The following is a 24,103-nucleotide window of genomic DNA, read 5'->3' on the forward strand; positions in this document are numbered from 1 at the left end:
TGCAAATTGAAGGCCTTATCGGCGGCCGAATCCGAAACTGATTAGTGTTTTATGTTAATTTGAATTTATGTGATTTTATGGTAAATTTAATTGAAATTTGATTTGGTATGATTATATTGATTAAATTAGACTAAATAATGTTAAATTATTGACCCAAGGTTAATTACATGCTATACCATCTAGTGGGCCACCTTTATTAGCATCTTGAGGCTCAATTCATACACTTAAACACATCATTTCTTCTTCCATTTTGAAGACCTTAACCGAGTGAGAGAGAGAATTGGGTGAAAGAGTGATTTCATCTTGAATTGGCTTGAAATTTAGAGGAATTGAAGGATAATAGCAAGTTTGAGCTTCCATACTTGAAATTGAAGACTTAAGGTAGAGCTTTTACCTTCTTGTTTATGAATTGAGTTGGTTCTTGCATGGTTTAGAAGAATATTGAAGTCTAGAGTCAAGTTATGGCTTAAAATGTGGAATTTAGAGCTAAATCATGCATGCATGTACATGTTCTAGCATTTTGAGGTTGTTTTCATCGAAATTGTTACATGCATGTTCATATTTTTGCTATGGGCCATGAATTCATCATGTTTTTAAGGGAATTGACTCTTTTGAACAAGTATTTGAAGCTTTGATCTTGGTTGAATACATGCATGTCACATTTAAGTTATGTTCTTGAACTTTGGATGAAAATTGTGCTTAATTGAACTACCTTTGGGCTTTGATTTTGCAAATTGATCTTTGAAACGTGTTGTATTATGAGTTTTAAAGTGTTTTCCAGAAAATTAGCCCAAAATGATCGAATTTGATGCTTTAAAGATTGAGTTTTGTGCTTGGAGACAAATCTGGAAATTCCAAATTTTGGATCCACGCTCGAGCGGGGAAATCCACGCTCGAGCATACACTCTGAGTTCATGCAGTCCGCTGGAGCGAGGAAAGTAACGCTCGAGCGTGAAATGCGTGTATCCAGTACTTTGCATGTGTTTACAGTTCGCTCGAGCAAGGGAATGCACGCTCGAGCGAGGACTTGTGTCTCACGCTCGAGCGAAGGTCAAGCGCCCGTTGAGCGTGAATTTCATGCATCTAGTACTTTTGCCTGAGTTTGCAGTCCACTCGAGCAAGGAAAGTCACGCTCGAGCGGAGCTCCTTTGTCTGCATGTCCGCTTGAGCGGAGAAAGCCACACTCGAGCGGGACCCCTGTTTTAGCAAAAATTTGAAAAATGTTTTAAAGTGCATTTTTGCATCCTCATTTCATCCTAAGCATTCCTAGGCCTAGTTTAAGACATCTTAATGAGGATATTGATGTAGAACCACACCAAGTCAAGTAGGGACGAAGTCATTGATTCCCAAGTGTGTAACTTAGTGTGTGTTCATCCTGTAACTGTGTAGGGTTGGCATTCAAGGACGCTCACTAGCCTATCTGTAGCCCAGAACTCTGTGAGTAACAATGTTGTAAAGATATGTTCAATCATGAATATTTTCTAAATGAACAACTGTACTGCTTCTGAAATGATATTTCTTACTGAATGAATGTTTGTCCTATTTATGAACTGTATTCGTGGTATCCATAGCAATTTACTGTTAGTGTACTGTTACTGCTACTGTTACAGAGATCTCTGTCGGTTCCCGTGTTTGGAACCACTACTGTTTACTGATATGATGGTCATCAACTGTCTGTTCGGTCTATTAAGACCTACTGTACTGTTTTGCTATTGGATGTACCACATATGAATGCTATGACTGAATGACTGATATACTGATTTAAATGACTGCTTTAAATACTGAAAAGACATTTATTCTTAACCCCTTTATGCATATGTTATTCACTGGGCTTTAGCTCACTGTTTATATTTATATGTAGGTGTTCAGGCACCGGAGCGAAGTTAGGAGCGTCGGGTTAGCTCCATTTTTGTCAAGCCAACCAATGTGCCTCACTGTGAGGTTCCAAGTCCTTCAAGCTAGGGCTTTTTGGAGTGTTTTAGTTCACCCTTATGTATCTGTTTTGTAGCACTGTATAGACTTGTATTGTACTGTTCTAATAGGGATTAGATCCCTGTCCTGGATGATTGTATATGTATTTACATACTATTTTGCTTATGAATGTAAATATGTATGAAAAGGCTTTTTGCACACAGACTGTCACAGCTCATTGGACATCTTTTTATTACTGTTTTGGCTTCCGCCAGCCCCTGTACTCTATAATATTGTCTTTACTGTTAAGAAGGCCTTCGGTAATCACGAATTACTGGCCGGTTACGGTGCTAAACCCATAGGGACGGGTTTGGGTCGTAACACAAATGAATTACATCTACCCATTGAGTTCACCAGCACATAAAACACACACACACACAACTTCTCTACTTGTATTCACACTACACACGTGCACATTGATCCAAGCTGCAGCACAACATTCACAACCAGATTTCTCAGTACACCGACCAAAATTTCTCAGTGCACCCACACCCACAAATTCTAGTTGTTCCATAATGCAATTCATGCTTAGGATTAATTTAATTAAGCAACACTTAGCCTAAAAAAATCTTGATTAGCATATAATTAAATTAATCATAACTAATCACAAATCACACATAATCTAATCAGTCTAATTTGACTTCCATTATAGCCCAATTAATTATATTTAATTTTGTCACTCTGAATCAGATTTTTAATTAAACTCCCCAAAGGCTCTGAATATTAAATTAAATTCATTATCATCATCAATTTTGGTTTCATAAATTACTAAGGCCTTCAATTTCAAAATCAAACATAAAATCCTTGTCAATAATTTACATATTCAAATTAAACACCTCATAAATGAATTTAATCCAAAATAATCACAATTATTAATTCTTGTAACCAAATTGACTTAATTAATTCGAATTTGGACCCAATTAATCAAATCTTGATTTTACTAAACTGAATCAGAATTGAATCGAATATTTAATTAAACCCCCATATGGTCCGGTACTCGAAATTGAACCGATTCAACTTATTAATTTTACTTCCTTAAGCCATTTGAACCCTTAATTTCTAATTCCAAAATAAATCATTATTAAAATCATTTACGAATCAGACTCTAAAATTCTCGTAAATCCTGAATTAAATCAGAATGATAACTAATAGAGAATCTAAATCTTCTTAATTAATTAAATGCCAAATATGATACATAGTGGGGTTGTCACACCGATGTTCTTTGACATAGGTTCCCTTGGTACGAGGCGTCCTCTGTGACTCACCTCTTACTGACTCTGCTCGCCCGACATCCTGTGAAGACCGATGTGAACATTCTTTCTCCTTGTCATGCTGAGGGCCTACTGGGATTTCTTTCTGCCCCCTTTTCTGGGCGTCGGTCTTAGCCGCTGTTATCGGTGTGTCTTGCAACGGGTACGGTGGTTGCATTACGTTGTTCTACATCATGAAGTTGACAACTGATTGTAGGTCTGCCAACTTATTTGACTTCCCCTTCATCTCGCCGTCCCTCTTCAAGCATCTGTCCTTCCATACCTGGAGGTCGCTTTCATTATAATACTCATCTCGGCCTGCTTTCTTTGGGGCCTCTCCTTCTTTGCCGACGTCAATCTCCCCAGGATTCTGATCTCGTGCTCCTTCATTATGGTTTTCTTCCTCAATGTTAGGATCGGCATGTTTTCCAATCACACCTGGGACATCGTCCCCGATCTTTTCTCCTTACCCGTTAGTGGCCATTTATTCTCCTTAAGTTCCCACAGACGGCGCCAAATTGTGGGTGTTGATTTTTGACTACACAATCAAACGGGGAACTCAGCTGGATAGCACAGACAGAATAGATTAAGCCTAACAACCTGTACAAGATATGAGAATCTGGCGGTGGTTCGTCCACCTATGGCACTTCGATAGTCAAATCAGTAATCAATATCTCTCATAAATAGCAAATAGTGCTTAAACTCACAAGAAAGAACTTAGCTCAGACCCACGAGGGTGCCTCACTTTTATAACCAGCAGTGACCTGATCCCCTTAGAAGCCTCACTTCAATGGACTCAGGCTCCATGTTCATCTTGGACCTTCATCTAGATAAAGATAAACTCTTCTCGAGCCTTACCTCTACCCAGACTGAGATCCTCCTCTGTTCTAGAACTCTTGTCCCTTATCTGCTTACCTTGGACTCCGGTGTCTCCACAGATAACCTCGGCTTAGCTAAGATCATCTCGGTGCATGACCAAGCCACGTGGTACATCGACTGACACTTCGACGTCACCTTAACCACGTGCTATCATTCACAAAATACGCCTCCACAATAACAAGAATGATCAGTTTCACTGCACCCCAGCAATATTGTTCTAGTACCCAAATTTAGATGAGAATGACAGAAGAGATTCTTCTGTATCTCAAAAGAACAAAATGATCATGTCCTAATTGCATATATATATATATATATATATCACTTTTTCTTTATATTATTATTATTATTATTATTATTATTATTATTATTATTTCGTAGTGGGAAAGAGATAATCACCCACCGTCTAAAGGTATTAAGCAAGAGAAGAAAAAAAATGATCTAATCATTTCGTTAATTGTTTATTCGTAGTTGTGTCTCTTTTGTGGAACCTTTTGATTATTAGTCCCCAGTATCTGCTACCAAATCACACTTACAATGCATAGTAGTGGTACACTGGCCCATTTCAAAATTCTTCAAATCTTACAACTTTGATGACAGTATCTGCTACCAAATCACACTTACAATGCATAGTAGTGGTACACTGGCCCATTTCAAAATTCTTCAAATCTTACAACTTTGATGACAGAAAAAGAAATTAGTATTTTAATTAGTCTTCCTTCTCTGCCCTCTAGCATGTCTTCTTTTCTCTAGAAGCAAGGACAGGAGTAAGGAGTCATTTTAATTTCCAACAATGATAGAGACCACTAATTTTAGAGTTCTAAAAAGACCACTAATGACATGGCACTCAATAAAAAAAAATAATAATACAACACTAAGGTCAAAACATCAAATCATTTATGGTGGGGCCCACTGCCACATCATTAGTGATAGCACTAATTAGTGCTCTTACTCATTTTTCTTTAATTTCTATCTTTAATTTTAGAAAAATATTTGGGAAGTTTAAATTATGAACTCTAAAAGAGCTCTAGGAGGTGGGCCCACTCATTGATGTGTTGTTTGGCCTTAATTTCTTTTTTTTTTTTTTGAATTTTCACCTTATTAGTTCTCAATTAGTACTCCTAAATTAGTGAGATAAATCATTGTTGTTAATTTTTTTAATCTTTTAGGGTATTGATAGAAAAAGTTTAAAATTTGTATATTCTTTATAGAAACACACTTTTATGAAGAATGTACAATTAATTTAAATTTTTTAACAAATATCCTTACATCCTGTTTGGTGTAATTTATTGGGTTGCATATAACTTTCTTATTTTGAAAATTTGTATAAAATTGTTTGGTGTAACTTCTACTTATAATTAATACGACAAAATTAATTTAAATAAGTTGAAAATTTTAGTTATTGAAAAGTTAAGAAGGATACTTATACTTTCAACTTATGTTTTTTTAATTATCAACTTTTAATTTGAAAGAAATTACACCAAATAGACCTTTGGTGAACTCATTAACAAAATTTTTAATTTTTTATTATTCATTTTTATATTGGGAATATATATGCAGACCCTTTTAAGATGCCATTGATCTTTATACTAGTTTGAATACTTTCTTTCTAATTGAAATAATTTAGAGCCGTGCACTTCTTGAAAAATAGTGGATGTTATTAGAGATTCTAACTGTCTATGGAGACAGATAAAAGTTTATAAGTAGTTTTATCAATGAAGGTCATGATTGGTTGCAAAAATAATTATCCATGACTATTTTTTGTGCTTTTGGCGATATATTATACATGTCAAACACTTCCAAGTGTTTACAGAGACAAACTTTGTAAGTGGTCTATTTTTGAGATACAATCTTAACAGCACTGTATTCATCATGATAAATTGTATCATGTGCACTTTCTTTTAGAAGAAAAAAAAAAAAAAAAAAAAAAAAAAAAAAAGAGAAGATTTTGCATTGTTTTTTTGGTGGAACCACCGTGTCAATTTGATTGATCTAGTGGAACTCTCTATAGAGAAGCACAATTATGATCATAACAATGTTAATTTCTCTAGCATCAAGACCTTAATTAACACACTTCAATTATGAGGTTGCAGTATGAGATGGAGAAATGAAGAAAATGTAAGAGAACTTACTGTGAGTCCTTCTCCCATAAACCTTCATGAAACAGGACAACTGGAAACTTTTCTTTCAGCTCTCCCTTCAACCCCATCTCTGAAGTCAGTGCAAACACTACATAAATAAAGAAAGGGAAAAAAAAAAAGTTGAAATATATCTATAGAAAAACTATACAGAATGATGTGTTTGCATGGAGACTTATCATTTTAAAATTAAGCATCAATATAAATAACATTTAATTACAAAATGCTACCAGCACATCCTGATGAATTCTATATAAAAATTATGTATGAATAGCAATTTTGTCAAAAATTTAAAAATCAGATTGAATTTTGAAGTAAAATTATAGCATATACTTGGACTCTGCATGCATCTATGACTCCACTATCTGGCAAAATGATTGTATGCAGCTGGATATTATTGTACACAAGATGAGCATCACAAAATATATATTGTTGATGAACACACACACACACACACACACACAAAGGGGGAAAAAGAAGTAGCATGATGATGATTCAGAATAATTGGAAGTATTGGGGGAGTAGAAGAGAGGGTAGAGGACCTCCTCTTGAGGAAAAACAAATAAGACAAAAGAAACAAAATTATGGAAAAGAGGATTGGTATTGAAAATATAAAAGCTTGGTAAAGCCTAAGTAGAAGTTCTTGGGAGAATAGGTGAGAAGGAGGGCCTAGATTTTGAGAAAGACTCATCAATTCTTATGCCTTGATGATGATCTCCCAAGAGATCTCAAACAATACATATAGGATAGAGAGCAAGAGGGCCTCGTTGTTGAGTATACTTAAGTAGAGAGAGAGAGAGAGAGAGAGAGAGAGAGAATGGTTGAGAGACATTTAATCATGCATGGATTGGGGAAAAAGGCCTATAAATAATGTTGAGGTTAGGAGGAGCTTTTTTAGATCAGCAATATATATTTGCAAGTATGGTAATGATGTCAAAAAAAAAATAACATATTAGTTCGAAATGAGAGAATCTTAAATATTTTGAAAATATTTCAATATAAGTCCGATAAAAAAGTGAGATCCATCACTTATAAGAGAATTGTATCTAATTTTACATACAATTTGTGTGATATCTAACCTGATTCATTTGGTTCTAAAAAAAAATGCTTAAACATTCAATGTCCAACTCCTACAATGATGGGATACCCATATACAAGCAAGTTTCAGCTGTGGGATGTGTGTGAATTTATTGTGATCGTTGGCCAAATTATATTAAATTTAAATTTATAATTTATTATATTTTTTTTTATTACATCTTGAGTTTTTTTTTTTTTTTTTTTTTTTTTTTCTTCCTAAAGGAAAAGAAAGAGAGTTTGGACTTTTCACAGAAGGGAGTCATGAGGAAGATTAAACAAGTAGCTAACTAGCACTTATTAGAACTATGGTTGGCAGGTCCATGGCATAACTACCTTTTTTTGTGTTCGTGGCAAGTAATGTCATAAACAACTTGCAGCCTTACAATAATAACTGAATTGACAAAGTTGGTTTTAATTCTAACTTCAGCCAACTTACATATGTTTACATATATATATATATATATAGGTACCATTTCACTTCATTGTAGAGTTTCTCAACCTACCAGATCTAAGATCTACGAGGCATATAGGATGTGCACAAGCTTTACTGCCAATGCACATGCTGAAAATTGTCACAGAAACTTTTGACATGCCCAAAACTCATACGCAACCTGTCTCCCATCATCCAACGATGTGGATCAAGTCAACAACATTTATCCCATGACTATTGTTCTTATTGATCCGGAAGCACCATGTCAGCATGTTCCCAAGATTACTGGATAATTTTACACATTGCACTATTAAGTGTTAACTATGCATTTCCTTTGAACTAGTTCACTACCACAATTTCTATCCCCACAAAAATGCAGCTGCTCTTTTCAGGGGAAAAAAAAAAGTATCTTTAAATATTCCAAACAAAAAAAAAAATGGTGACTAACAAAAACACAGAGGGTTTTTAAAAAAAAAAATATTTGATGTAGAAATTTTAGGGCCTAACACTGACAACGGGGAAGAAACACAAACTAGTGAAGCTATCTCTTCTTTTTTCCACCTTTCCCAGATTTTGAAGGTACAGCACCCGAGGTCGATGCAGCAGCAGGCTCCTGTTTCTTGGTCCTCCCAGGGTGTCTGGGTACCAACTATGCTATGCGAAGCATTAGCTGTTTCCCTGCAAGCAATCGCAACATAAATAAACAAGATAATGCAAAGTTAAAGTCATGAAGTTCAATTATTGTTTCAAGCCCAAATTTACATTTCAGATCAGACACCCATGGCAATGAAATTCATTAACTTCATGTGTTTCATATTCTTGTCAATAAAATGAGTTCCAGCATAATTGGAGGTGTGGGAAAACGAAGATTATAACTCACCTATGCTTATGAGTTCTGTAAAAGTGATCAAGAAAGCCATAGATATTTTTTTCATCTTTATCAAGCTTGCAGCCAACTGTTAATAGAAGTAACCCGTTCGGTTCAAATGTTGTTGACCAGACAGAGAACATTGTACTGGTGTTTTGGTTTTCAACGGGGTATATTACCAGTCAATATTTTGTGGTACCTCTCATTTCTACTACGTTGAGGCCTGCGGACTGTTCAAGTTTGGTGGAAAGGATTACAGCTTGAATGAAATCATGGACTCATAAATTCTTATCTTATGCAGGAAGGTTACATTTTATAAATGCTGTGTTGTTTAGCATGCAATTACAAAGAGAATAGCAGCAAAATGAGAAATTTAATGGTACTCGTATTAATAAAGCCTATCCTTACTTGAAGAAATGGCTGGATTAGAGAAAGTTCCATCCTCATTTTTCAGCAATACCCTCACCCTTCCTTGTTGCATGAAATCTCGTGGATATGCATGCCTTATCAATCTTCAACAAGAAATCATGTAGGACAAGATTTTAAGAATTTTTATATTTTTGATGTATTATTTTATTAGGATTCTTGTAATTCAGTATAAATATTTTAAAATTATTAGGTTTCTTAATTTGTTTTGATTTTGTTTTTCTAATTTATTAGGTTTCTTATTTTCCAAGAATTAGATTAGTTTATTATTTCCTAATTTGAGTTTTCTTGGTGTCCAAAAATACTTGGTCTCCAAGGTTTACATTATTATAAATAGCTACGTAAGCCTCCTAGCAAAGACAACTTTTATTCAACTTCTATTCAATAATATTAAGATATTTTCTCTTCCTTGTGGATTCAAGATTCTATTTTTCTCGTGGATTCAAGAGCCCCTTTCGTCTACTAGAACAATATCTAGTCCCCGTGTATTCTGCTGCGTCAGGTGGGCGTCAGGTGGTATCAGAGCACAGATTTGCCTAGCTTAATGACACTAGACAATGGAGAACACACAATCCCTTTTGACATTGATCATAGGGTGGAAGTCATATGGGATGCGATTGAGGAACATCGGCTAAAGGTGCATGAACTTCGCAATGAGATTTGTAATCTACTTGCCGATTTGGGACTAATCATCAACTAGAGGCAACCAATAGTTGACAGCAATTGCGCTGAAGGATTCACCCAAGGCCAACCTATTTGCTTATGTTATTTTGCAAAAATTTCATATTTCAACAGTTCAAGTAAATTTCCAAACGAAGATTTTCTTGATTGGTTACTTGATCTTGAAAATTTCTTTTAATTCATGAAGATTCCTCATGAAAAGAATAATATATTTGCATCCTACAAACTTGATAAAAGTGTATTGAAGTGGTGGAATGGATTACAAGATTATCAAGTTTGTAAAGGTAAAGACAAAATTCAATTATGGTTAATAATGAAAAAGTTTTTAGCAATAAAATTTTATTTTCATGATCATGAAGATATATTGTCATATACAAATCAATATACTTTCATGGAGTTGGTAAAAATTTGCAATGAAATTGTAGTTGCAAAAGAAAAGAATTCGTATCCAAATATTATTTATGATGAGATTGTTTGTAAAACTAATAAAGAAGATACAAAGTCTTGTTCGAGTGTTGATAATGCATCAACACATGGTAATTTGAATATTTGAGAGAAAGTTTTACAAACAAATCATAAAAATATTGAGGAAGAAGGAGATCTGATTGAACTCAGTAACAAAGAAAAAATAGAAGAAGAGATAATACAACCGCTACGTGCAACAAAGAAATTGGTTGATACTACACTTGAAATTCCAAGGTTGATAATTGAATGATTAATTGAATTTGGGATGGTGTAACATCAAGAGAGCATGCAAGTTCTACATAAAGTAAGGATATGATTGGAATAAACTAAAAAAGTCAAAAAGTCAAAATGTTAATAAAAAAGCTAAAAAGTCTATACTATTCAAGAGTAACTTGTGGGGAAAGCCACTAGGGCAAAATTATTATTTTGCCCTTTGAATCCAACTGCCCAAAAAGTCAAAAAGGGTAAAATTGTCATTTTGATTTTACTACAATATTTTATTACACATATTTTCATAAAAAGTCAAAAGTTATCCCAAACATACATATTCTTTTCTCTATTTTTTTAACCAAAAAGTCAAAAAGTGCACTTATATAGCACATCCCAAACAACTACTAAATTTGGTTGATTTTCTTGGTGTGGAGATTTTCAATGCTTGTCTAATTGATCTTGTCAACCAATTGAAGCATATGGAGAATAACTTTCTAAAAGTAGACTTCTCTGCATATAATTTTTGAAAGAGTGACAAACAACTGAAGTATTCCAAGTATTTTTTATTTGGCATGAACGATAGCAGATCTCTAATATGAACTTGAGAATGAATTCTTTCAAAGAAGAGGAGTCTGATGTAGGACAAGATGTTAAGAATTTTTATATTTTTAGTTTTAATATTTTTGATATATTATTTTATTAGAATTCTTGTAATTTAGCATAAATATTTTAGAATTATTAGGTTTCTTAATTTGTTTTAATTTTGTTTTTCTAATTTCTTAGGTTTTTTGTTTTCCAAGAATTAGATTAGTTTATTATTTCCTAATTTTTTCTTGGTGTCCAAGAATATTTGGTCTCCAAGGTTTACATTATTATAAATAGCTATGTAAGCCTCATGGCAAAGACAACTTTTATTCAACTTCTATTCAATAATATTAAGATATTTTCCATTCCTTGTGGATTCAAAGTTCTACTTTTCTTATGGATTCAAGAGCTCTTTTCGTCTACTAGAACGATATCTAATCCCCGTGTATTCCGCTGCGTCAAATCATTTCATAGAATATGTAAATAATTAAATATATCCACCCATTATCACAATGCCACCAGACTCGCTTTAGAAAAGATAAGACAAGGGGAGTGTCAATGGCAATCAAATATTTGACAAAGATTATTGCAGATTTCAAAACAACAAACCTCAATTGCAAACGGGAGTTTAAGATGAGAGCAACAATCACCAATCTCAGCACAAGTAGGATTTTTACAGGCTTTGCTTGTGCTTATTCGCCTTCCCTCTACTATTGTTTTCTTTGAATTTATGTAAATAGGATACAATATGATCCACTTCTTTATGCTAGAGATTTCTCCATCCATGCTTCCTCTAAAGAAAGTGACAGATCAGATTGTCAAGACAAACCCATTACATAACATGCTAAAAGAAGCTCAAACAAATAAAGGTGATAATTAAAAATTATAGTAAAAAAGCAGCGCAACATTGAACGTTTGTAATCACTTATAGACAAGTAAATCATTTTCCTGGGAATACTAGAAGAAAAGCTTTTAAATAGTGAACCAAAAAAAGATAATATCATTGAACTAGTGCCTCGTGCCAAATCATGAATATGGAGGGAACTAAAGGCAAGAGAATTTAAAAATAAAAAACAAAAAATAGAATGCCATTGGAAAACATAATGGGATGGATCTAACAGTGAAAAGAGAAATACCAGCGCACTCTAAGCACTAAAAGCTCCCGTTTATGGACAGTTACACACTTGAGGCTTGAGCTACATCATACACTTTGGTATTTGTCCACTGATATTTCAGACATTAGCAATAGACTAATCCCTACTAATTAGACATCCTGAAAACTTAAGAATAGAGGTGCCTTCGTTGCATGGTTGCTTATATTTCCAAAATACAGACAAGACAGAAGATACTTGTTTTAATTTTCTTTAAATACAACATTTTTGGTTACTAGAATAAGAGAAGCATAACACATCAAGTGAATGGTTCAACCCCATTCCTTTCTGTGTTAACACACAGGTTGCCTCGTAACCTATATTGTTATTGAAATGCATAATGAAATAAATAGGATTCAGTCTTAGGCCGGTATACTACTGCGTGGCATATGTCAATGTGCAATATCTATCAAAGTCTTGTCTAAAGTCTTGTTTTCAATGCACAAAATATATCTGAATTTTAATTCATCTAATCACTCAGATACGTAACATTCTCAATAAGTAGTAGTGTTTCTTAACCTGGATGGCCAGTCGAGCTTTCCATGTCCATAAATCTACATCTCAATCCTTAACAACAAAAAAAAAAAACGCACCCCTAGCTCCCACCTCTGCCCCCAACCAAATGCCAAAAAAAATAAAATAAAAAGGCAACGGAGACATAGGATTTCCAACATTTAAACTAATTTTCCCAACCAAAAAATTAAAAAATTTTTTTTTTTTAACAGATGAAATGAACAATTCCCTGGACTCAAAACACATTAACAAATTTAAACCTTTCCTCTGCATTTGAAATTACCAATTATTTTTTTATGGTAACATTTTAGTGGCACAAAATTCGATCATATAAAATCCAACATATGTAATGTGGCCACTTAAAAGTAAGGGGAAAGAATCACGAGACACTAATACACATATAATATACAGATAACGATAGACAGATAACTTTGAGCACACCGTTCTGTTTGTGTCCAGCAACTGTTTTAATGGCCCCATTGATCAAGACGAAAAACCTTTAAACACAGAGTCAACGGTCAAAATCAGATTATTTGATTGCATTTTTAAGCCTTGTAAATTAAGATGAAAAAATGATTTTCAGAACACAACATGAAATTCCATAACGTTCGCATCTGTCTATCTAAGCTCAATAGTAGCATAGTTTCAGTTTTGGCAACAATAACAACCGAATCAGAAGATTCAAAAACTGAAGAGAAAACCTTTACCTGAATCTTAATTGTCGGCTGATATGTTATGTGACGGATGGTAGGAAGTAACCCTAGGTATTTGTAAGAATAGAAACACACTTAGAAAAAGTATTCAGTGGAGAGTTGGAAATGGTGATTATATTTCATTTTGGAATGATTGGCGGTGTGGGAAACAACCCTAGCCCAAACCTATCACATCCTACAAGTTAATGACCTTGACAAGGTTAGCTCTGTACTTGATGATGAGGGGAACTAGAACACTGCTATGCTTGCTAACCTGGTAAATCAACATGACCTCCAAGATATACACAGGATCTATAGACCTAGGTATGTAACTTACACTGATGCCCCATCTTGGATTGGATCCTCAAATGGTAACTTCTCTACAGCATTTGCCTGTAAAATCATTACTGATCATGAAGGGGACGGCACAGATTGGAAATGGATTTGGAAGATTAAAATTCCCCAGAAATTAAGATGTTTCCTCTAGCTTGTTCTGAAAGGTAAACTGCTCATTAACCATCTGCGGCTCGTAAGAAACATGGCATCTTCTAATCCATGTCCTAGATGTGGACTTTTCAATGAGGATATGAGCCACCTCCTCAGGGACTGTTAAATCCAAAGAAATATGGACTGAAATCATGAATCACAATTGGTGGGAGCAAGGATGTGGACAGCCTCGTTTTGAATGGGTTTCTTCTAATACAAGAGTTAAAAATCTAATTTTTGGAAACAATTGGTACCTCATTTTTTTAGTAACTCTTTGGCAGATTTGGAAGGATCACAACAAATTGGTTTTTGAAAGCATAGCTAACCCCATTCAAACTAGTTTCAAGAGCATAAGGAATTATGTTCAAGAGAGCACGCTTTCCAATCCCCTCTCCACCCCCATACATCCCAACCTAAATTAATTAAATGGTGTGTTCCATCTGCAGGTAAACTCAAGCTCAACATGGATGGATGCTCTAAAGGTGACCCCATTCAGGCTGGATATGGAGGACTACTGTGAGATGAAACTGGCACCTAGATATGGGGCTACTATGGCAAACTAGGTCATTGCTCAAGCTTTGAGGCAGAACTATGGGGCATCTACAGGGGCATTACAATCCTATTTCAGAAAGGCAAATTGGATGTGGAGATTGACACAGATTCTGAACAAGCCATCAGCCTAATTCAAAATGGCCCAAAACGTATCTCCCCACATAAGGCCCTTATTGAAGATACAAAATTCCTCCTGCAAAGATGTAATTGCTCTCTCAGCCACATTCTTAGGGAGGGTAACAAAGTTGCAGATAAGCTGGCAAACATGGGTGTGGCCCAGGATGAGCATGTAGTAATTTTAGAGCCACCAGAAGAAGTTAGAGCTCTAGTCATTGATGATATGACTGGGGTTGCTATTGTGAGGGACTAATCCTCTAGTAATTGTAATTTTCTTTGAACTACTACATGTTTTTATTTCTCTTGAATAAAAAATAAATAAAAAAAATAAAAATAAAAATAAAAAAAGTGAAGCAACCCTACATTATTGTCATGCTTCAACAATCACTAGCTTTGTTCTACAACTAATGCCTTACATAATTGCTAGCGGATGATGGGCAGTAGTAGCGTGGGTCTCAACGGTTTTTCTAATGTGGTATGGGTACTACTGACTTTAAACAGATGTGTGGATCTAAGAAGTTTTTTAGGCATTGATTGGAACATGCTTAAACCATAATTTTTAATTTTTTTTGGTTTCTAGTGACTTCATTATTATTATTTTTTTTTTAGGGAGACTTGCCTGGAGCTCTTTAGATACAAAGAATGAAGGGATGTGCATGAATCAGGTTGGGGGGAAATTTTCGACCAAATAGCCCTCTGGCAAGTTGGGAATTTTCCCACACACCAAACCACCACCTAATCCTCTAAACTGGTGGGTTGATTGAAGTATTCTGGGGGTTCAGAAAACCTATTTTCTAAAATCATCATGAACCATGATGATTAGTAACTCAAATTAGTTGCAGAACTACTAAACTTCATTAGGCAACAAAATATTCCATACAAACACATACTAATGGCCTTTTGTAAACAATCAAAGAAGAAAAAAAAAAAAAAAAAAACAATTGAGAGATCGAAAGCCTATCTCATCGTGGATTTTAGTCCATTTGAAAAATCTATACACATACATGCATACATAAAAAATAAAAATAAAAAACAATTGAGAAAATTTCCAAACAATTTACACACGAGAGATGGAGGGGAGCCGGAAAGTATAGATCTGTGAGAAAAATAAGAACTGAGATGAGAGGATGAGAGAGGGAGAGAGAGAGTACCTATGAGATGATGATTCCGATCTGGAAGAAAGAGAGATTAGTAGCTGCAAACCACGGATGAGGGCGTTGAAATCCTCTCTGATCATCATTCCACGTACACGTGACGGGTGATAATTGAAGGTGAATAAAAAGTAAAAAAAAAAAAAGTTGGCCGGTCAGAAAGAGAGGGGTCAAAGGGGTGCCTCCTTGAAGAGGTCCAACTCATTTTCCATTCCTAAATCACATCGACAAAAGTAAGTTAAATTTATGAATAAAGTTCAATTTTATTTTTACCTATTGAGGTCAATTTATAAAAGTATAAAAATTAATTTATTTTATTTAGGCCCACCCAGCTCAATTTGTAAGAACTTATAACTTTTTTCATATGTTTTATCAAAAATTTGAAGTTCGGTTGACACCACTGTTGAAAGCATAGCTCCGTCCCTGTGTGTACCGTAGGGGTGAGCAGCGGATATACCGATCCGTCAAAACTGACCGAACCGAACCGATCCGTCGCATTTTGGACGGATGCGAGATGATGAGCGGACGGTTGCGGATTGATTTTCTCCAATCCGCCAATTTGGCGGACGGATGGCGGATTTGAGATTTTTTGGCCGCAACCGAACCGCCAAACCGCCAAATCGCGAGCACCTGTAGTAATTTATAAGACTTTGTATTTTCAATTTGTTTAAATATTATGTTTGTGTTTTCAATTGAAAAAGAGTTTAAATATTCTGTTGAAAAAAAGTTTTCAATTTGAATATATTTTTGAATTGAAAAAAATAAACGTATTATTCATCTATATTTTTTAGTTTTTAAATCTAACTCTAAAAATAATAAATAGAAAATATGATATATGCTGGTTGGTTTTTGTTTTCAAAAACATATGTAGATGTAACAATATAGAGACATTCAATATCTACTACTGCTCTGTTTATGGTTTTGGTGGTTTGAATTGTTATTATATTTTAAGAATCACAGATTGTAATACTTTATAGGGATGAATCATGTTGTGATTGTAATATGTGGATGAAGCATGCAGTGATCGTGATATTCTAAAGTTTCAAACTTTCTTTCTTTGGATAAGGCATACAGTGATTGTAAATACTTTTTTAAGTCATTGACTGTAATACTTTTTTTTTTCTTTTTTTTTTAAGGAAGTGCACAAGTTGAATTATGTTAAAAATTTATAAAATTTTAAACCGCCAAACCGATTCACATCCATCCGCCAAATCGCCAATCCGCTCAATCCACATCCGCCGGATTGGCGGACGGATGCGGATTAATTTTCTTCAATCCGCCAATCTGGCGGACGGATGGCGGATTGGAGGTTTCGTGGCCGCAACCGACCCGCGCTCACCCCTGTGTACCGTACAATCTGTCAATGAATAGCGCCGTTTAGTTGAATTTTTTAATCAATTTTTCAAAATCTAAAATTCATTTGGTTTAAGATTTTAAAAAATTTATTCTAAAATTTAAAAATTATTTAGTTTAGTAGTAGAATTTTTAAAAACTCATTTTGAAACTTATACTAATTTATTTGGTTTAGTATTTTTGAAAACTTATTTTAAAATTCAAAATTTATTTGGTTTAGGATTTTCACAAAATTGATTTTATTTAGTTTTACAAATTGGCTAAATAACTTTTTATGCTTTATGATCTAGATAGACTTAAAGGGTCGTTTGTTTTCAAAGATAGGTTGGATGTGATTGTTAGTGAGGGGATTATTAATAAGAAAACTGTTAGCGAGGGGACTAAGAAATTTGTGTTTATTTGATAACTAATGGACTAGCAATAATTCATGTTTGTTTTGAGAGATAAGAGTGGGATTAACTATGTAAAATTCCACAAATACTCTTGTTGCATTAGTATCAAATTTTGACTTATACCAACTAATAAATGCATTACATATTTTAATATTAAAAATATATTTTATAAATATTAAAATTATATTTTAATATTAAAAATTATATTTCATAAATATATATTTTTTGGTACTATTTTATTTTTTAAATATAATTTTTTTTGGTACAAATATTATTATACTATTATATTTTTATATTAAATTATTTTGATATAAAGAATGGTGGAGTAAAAAATGATGGAATAATTAACAAAAATGATAGAGAAAAGGCCATATTAATCAAATAGTGTTAGTAAATTACGTGGGATAACAGAGGGCAAAACAGTAAATCCCCCTCTAATCTCAAGAGATTGTTTTTTTAATATTATCTCCATGAGGGACTACAAATCTCATCCATGGAGGCTTATCCTACTCCTATGATATTGTGAATCCTCTTTCCCATTTTATAAACAAACACAATATTAGTGGACTCCACATCTATCCTAATCCAATCACATCTCTTATAACCCAAAACAAACGGACCCAAACCACAAGCAAAATGTGAAGAGTGCAATAATAATAATAATAATAATAATAAATACATTAAACATTAAAATTGTATTAATTTTTAAACTTGATCAATTTTTTTAATTTTTTTTTATATATTTCTCATTATTCAGTAATTTTATAAAAAGCTACATTTAAATGTGAAACGTTTTAAACATATGTAGATTGAGTGGATATAAAACTAGAAAAAGAAATATTAAAATTTTTAAAACGTCCATAAAAAATATGAAGTTAAACTTTATCCTATAAATTAGATTAGATGTATCTAAAAGGTAAATTTAGATGAAGTATATGAAAAGTAAACAAATTTGACAATAAAATTGTAAAATTTTTTTGACTACAAGATAAAACAAAACACAAGACTCAAAAAAATTCAAAATAACCGAACAAGTTTTGAATTTTTAAAATTTTAAAAATTATTTATAAAATATACAACTCAAAACTAGTTTGAAAACTCATAATTAAATAGATTTTGAATCTTAAAAACTCTTGTGAAAACTAATTTGAAAACTATTTTACAAAATAAGATTTAATGGTGTATAACGTTATTAATAAGACTTACTGTTAAAAATTTATTTTAAAATTGTGATATAAAACTTTATATTAACTTTACATAAAAAAATAGAGTATTCTTTATTTGTGTAACAATTCTAGTTTTGACCCAACTCGTTTATTGTTTTGGATCCGGATTCCTTGTCTTATTTGGTTGTTCACATCCTTAATCGTCTTGTTCTTGATTGAGTTTGGTTGTTTGGATGCTATTGTTGCGTTCGGAACAGGTTGGGAGTTCGTTTTTCATAAGAGTCATTGCCCAGATTTTGGTCAGTTCACTCAAGCAGTCCTTTGGTCGCTCGAGCGATCTTTGAGAACTTCTAGTATTTTTGTAGGTTTGCAGAGATACTGGAAGGGTAGTGTTCTTCGCTTGAGCGATGTTTCTTGTGCTTAAGCGATCATTCTTGCGCTTGAGCAGTTAGCCTCTGTCTGCAAAACTTCTAGGAGGGTGTCATTGTGCGCTCGAGCGGTCTCACTTATTATGTAACAGGACTCCTAGAAACCCATAGACCTAATCAACATCCTAAAAATTTAATCCCATACCCAAATAATCACATTAGCATGTTATCACATAAGCATATATCGTTCACACTTAAGTCTATAACAAGCGAGACAAACCCATTGCAGTATTAACCATTCCCCACGTACCCAAAGTATTCAAACCCGGTACGCTCTGATACCAAGTTGTAATGCCTCCAAAATACACAATAAATGATCTAAAGCATACATAATTAGTAACATAAATCAGAGTAAATAATCCGTTCATTTCATGAAGTTAATGATACAAAAGAAAGTTTAACATAAATAAATGCCTTATTGGCTTACACTTTTCCAAGCCTTGACTTGGTTACAACAAAAGTGAGTTTCACTCATTACATCTTAAGCCCTTGGCTTTACAAAAATATATAATCAAAATAAGAAGCTCTTGCTCCCGAAAATCTCTCCAACGCTATTGCTTTGGTGGAGGCATTCCATCATTACCTAAAAATGTTTTTCCCAAATAGGGTGAGCCATAACCCAGTAGGAATCATCTAACACAATATATGAAGTTTTGTAGAGATATAAGTACAAAGTGCATAAACAATGTTTGTGGTGAAACTTTTCATAACTTTATATACTCATAAGATATCAATTCCGTGTCTTAATCCATTTACATTCAATTCATAGTGCATTCACTTATCTGTCTCAATTCATGAGTCAATTTCGTTATTTCTCAACAACCGAACTAAGGCTACAACTCAATAATTTTCAAATCATACAACACATATGCATAAAACACTTCAAACTTCCATTTCACGGATATTTCGTTCGAGGACAGCCGTCAAACGGGACCCATGTAAAGGTAGGCTATACAAGCACTACAATTTCCATTTTACGAATATTTCATCCACAGGCTAGGCACCCATGTATAATTTCGGGACTTTCACCTAGGACATTCCGGCCAACTTAATTATAATGGAATCCATCCCCTTGCTCCTCCCAAACAAACATACATATACAATGTATTTAAACACGGCCATATTCAATGACAACCAACAAAAGATTAGTTTCAATTCACCTAATCCACATACAATTTCTATAACAATCAAAGCTATCCTCCACCGATAGCCCAATATAATTATATCTAAACAGATATTCGATCTCAAATAGATAGTTTATTCCAAATTCCAAAGATGTAAAGTAATACATATTCAATTTCACAATTTATATCAAAAATCATCCAATTTCACATTTCAATGCTAATTTCAATCATTTATACAAATTAACAATTTGATTCAATTAGGGTAAAAACCCCATTTATTTCATATTTACCAAAAACTCTTCTTTTATATTTTATCTCCAAACCCTAGGTTTGGTCAAATTACTCCCAAATCCCACCATTGTTACACAATAACAAATAACTAAGCTAAAAACCGTATGAGAGTGTAGAAAAATCCCTACCTCAAAGAAAGAAGATGAGCCAAACAAGAGAGAAACTCTAAGAACAGTGAAACCCACTTCTATTCGAATCAAAATGTAGATCTTGAGGTATTCTAGCTTTTTCTCAAAGACACTAGGGTGGAAATCCCAACGGATCTAGATGAAATCTTAGAGAGAAGGTGAGTTGTTAGAGAGAGAATGTGTGGATCTAGGTTTTTTGGGAAGTTTGAGAAAGAGAGAGAGAAGAAAAAGTGATTCAATATGTCATCTTCACAGACTGTTATACACGTAGTCCGCTCGAGCGTGGAAAATGACGCTCGAGGGTCAGACATAAAGGCCCACTCGAGCGTAAAAAGTTACGCTCTAGCATGAAATACACATTTTTAGAAGTTTTGCAGACGAAGGACCCCGTTCGAGCGTGGGACTGGACACTTGAGTGTCCAATGCACTCTCTCAGTATTTGCAGACCTGCAAAAGAAAACATGATCCCGCTCGAGCTCAAGAATGGCCAATCGAGCGGAGGAACAAAAGTTGTGAAGCCCGCTCGAGCGCAAGAATGCCTGCTTGAGTGGAAGAGCCAAAATCTGGGGATCACAGGTTTGGAAAAACAAGCAACCAACTTGTTCCAAATACACAAATACAACCTGATAAGCAAGATAGAGGAGAGGCAAGTGAAACAAGATATGGATAACCATTCTAAACCATACCAGCCCGAGTTCGGAATACAATAAGTAATGGGTCAAAATCAGAATCGCTATATTTTCTGCTTCCAATTATTTTTCTAGGATATTTTCTGATTCTCTATCACAGCATATTACTAACTTTATTTTTGCGCTTTTAGTAGTTTAATTGATGATATTTATTTAGTAAAATGTTTATTAATATGCTGTGTTAGTAAAATGCTCTAATATTACTGTTCGAAAAATATAGGTTACCTTAGGTAGAGAAACACTCACACAGTAAGATTTGAAAGCTTGAATTACGAGTCCTTCTTGTTGCAAACTCACGTTAGTAAAGAGGCTACTAGAGTTTCCCTTATGGAACTGTTGGAAATTGAGTCGAGTTTAGAACCCAAACCTAATCGGATCGCCCACGGTGGCATGACCCGATTAGGAGAGATCCAAATAAAATAATAGATTATATTTCAAGATATGAGATAATCTTGATATGGATAATAATTATTAATATGATATTATTGAAATGTGATAGATATTATCTGGGATAATACGTCTATCCTATAAGTCTCTTAACTCTCCTATATAAACGGATCTTGGGTTCTGTATTTCATACAACAAAAAAATGATACATTCTCTCTTCCCATAAACCATTCCGCCTTTGTACTATGAATAGTGTGGGTAGTTCGCTAGTAGTTCTACTCTACTACTAGGAATTATTCGAAGACATCAATAGAGGCATGTGATTACCCACATGATCCATGGATTCGGTTTGAACGTGAAAGTTATGTCTGAATCCGTTTATTCCACCGACACACTTCAAATTGACAAGGTTGCTGATTCTCTATCACAGCATATTACTAACTCTTTTCCGCCTATTGCTTGTTTTCGCCTCTTGATTAGTATGACATTGATTTGTTTATTGTTTATACTATTAGATTGATGTATCATTAATATTGTTTTATATTATGGCATATTCAAAGTTTTTTTTTTTTTGGGTAATGCACATACAGCAGATTTTTTGGTACTCAAAAACAGAAAATAAAATTTCATTTTTTGTAAATGAAATTGACATATTTAGATTGTACTCTCCATAAGCTTTTTATTGATATAAAATAGGCTTTAATCGGAGTTAAATTGAAAAATATATGATTTTCCAAATTTTTTGAGTCAAATATGTATTTTTTTGCATACATCAGATTTTTTGGTGCTCAAAAACAGAAATTAAATTTCGATTTTTGCAAATGAAATTGACATATTTAGATTGTACTCTCCGTAAGATTTTTATTGATATAAAATAGGTTTTAATCGGAGTTAAATTGAAAAATATATGATTTTTCAAATCTTTTGAGTTAAATATGTATTTTTTTGCATAAAGCAGATTTTTTGGTACTCAAAAACAAAAAATAAAATTTCATTTTTTGTAAATGAAATTTACATATTTAGATTGTAGTCTCCATAAGCTTTTTATTGATATAAAATAGGCTTTAATCGGAGTTAAATTGAAAAATATACAATTTTTCAAATTTTTTGAGTTAAATATGTATTTTCACTGCTACAATAATGCTTAAAGATTGCACATGAGGAATTAAAAAATCTCACTTTTAGTAGAAATGTGATTAAAAAAATTAGAATGATATTTCAATCACAGTTAATCTAATCAAATGAGATAATATTTATTTTTAATCTTACCTTCCAAATAAATTTGATTATATATTTTTTTTAATCACAATTTTTATATAAATGTGATTGGATATATATATATTTTTAATTTTATTTTTATATCTCTATAATAAAACAACACTATTTTTAAAAGTGTTTATATTTATAATTGGTTACAACCGTCAAGATCAATCCATCATCTATACTACTTTTTTGAAGCCTCTACCAATGATGCCATGTGGAATTTATGTGATTTGAAAAAAAAAAAAAATCCCACTTTCTTCCTTAATGAACTACCCAATACAATTTCCTCTCTCTCTCTCTCTCTCTCTCCTCTTTGTTCTCACATTTCTTAGCTCAGAGCTTTCTCTCTCTACCACCCCCAAATAATCCATGGCCACCGCATCCCTAAAGCTCATTTCCAGAGTCCTTTTCCTTCCTTCGTCGCCGCATTGCCGGAAACTACCGCTATTGCTGCCGTTGCGCCACCCAACCGCCTACCCAGTAAACCCATTAATTTTGACTTCATCCCCAATCTCTCTCCGTAAAATTGCGTGTAAGGCTACTGAAGTCTCGGTGGCCGACGACAAGGGCCGCGGAGGCAGAGTGAGTGATGAGAAGGGGAAGAAATGGGTACCGGTAGTGCCAGTGGCGGCGTTGCCGAAGGAAGAGCGGCGCGTGATAATTCAGGATGGGGAGACTATATTGTTATTGTGATACAAAGATGACATCTTTGCAATTGAGAACAAGTCTCCTGTTGAGGGCGCTCACTCTGGAGGCTTGCTCAATGCCAATTTGCTTCTTTTTTTTATTTATTTTTATTTTTTTAATGCATGTATACGGTCCATCAATATATATGTATGTAAGAATTGATGATATATGTTGGTACTCTTGCCTTACATTATGCCTCCGTTTGGGAAGTGGGTTTGGCTTTTTGACTATTTTAGCTTGGGCTATTTTAGCCTGGTTTAGGAAGGGTTTTTTGGCTTTTTGGCTTTTTTGGCTTTTTTTATGAGAGAGGATTGTAATGATTATAGGTTGGATTTAATGTTTTGTTTTTTTGTGACTAAAATAGCCTATTTTGTTTTTTGTGGCTATTTTAGCCAAAAAAACCTGGCTTTTTTCTTCCAAAACGTCCCCTATATGAATGTGTATATTAATAGATTCTTCAACCTTACATTAAAAACTTAAATTAATTTTAAAATGTGTTTAATTTTGTATCATTTTCAACTTTATCAAACCATAGAGGACTGAGGTGCATTGGGTT

The 24,103-nt window shown here is 33.7% G+C and overlaps 1 long non-coding RNA gene and 1 pseudogene across 6 annotated transcripts in view; both read right to left on the minus strand.

The window, feature by feature from the left end:
* The window catches only part of LOC145804421 (uncharacterized), a 37,591-nt gene extending 29,539 nt beyond the window's left edge, over positions 1–8,052 (minus strand). The window contains exons 1-3 of one of the 5 annotated variants that reach the window (XR_014346114.1): positions 7,816–8,027; positions 6,230–6,326; positions 3,118–4,267 (exon numbers count right to left, since the gene is read on the minus strand). This is a non-coding gene — a long non-coding RNA (uncharacterized LOC145804421). Of the gene's footprint in view, positions 1–3,117; positions 4,297–4,714; positions 4,847–6,229; positions 6,327–6,568; positions 6,948–7,815 lie in introns of those variants that run through there. The other 4 variants (XR_014346115.1, XR_014346116.1, XR_014346117.1 and 1 more) reach the window with 4 other exon arrangements.
* A 152-nt stretch (positions 8,053–8,204) lies between these two features.
* Positions 8,205–15,788, minus strand: LOC114264478 (signal recognition particle 19 kDa protein-like; annotated as a pseudogene). The gene is made up of 5 exons (XR_014346118.1): positions 15,640–15,788; positions 11,587–11,770; positions 11,407–11,411; positions 9,019–9,113; positions 8,205–8,420 (listed from the first exon to the last, which is right to left on the minus strand). The product of XR_014346118.1 is annotated as a signal recognition particle 19 kDa protein-like (transcript).
* Between the last annotated feature and the right edge of the window lie 8,315 nt (positions 15,789–24,103).

Source organism: Camellia sinensis, chromosome 12 (genome assembly GCF_055761805.1).
Source record: "Camellia sinensis isolate YWXY chromosome 12, ASM5576180v1, whole genome shotgun sequence".
NCBI lineage: Eukaryota > Viridiplantae > Streptophyta > Magnoliopsida > Ericales > Theaceae > Camellia > Camellia sinensis.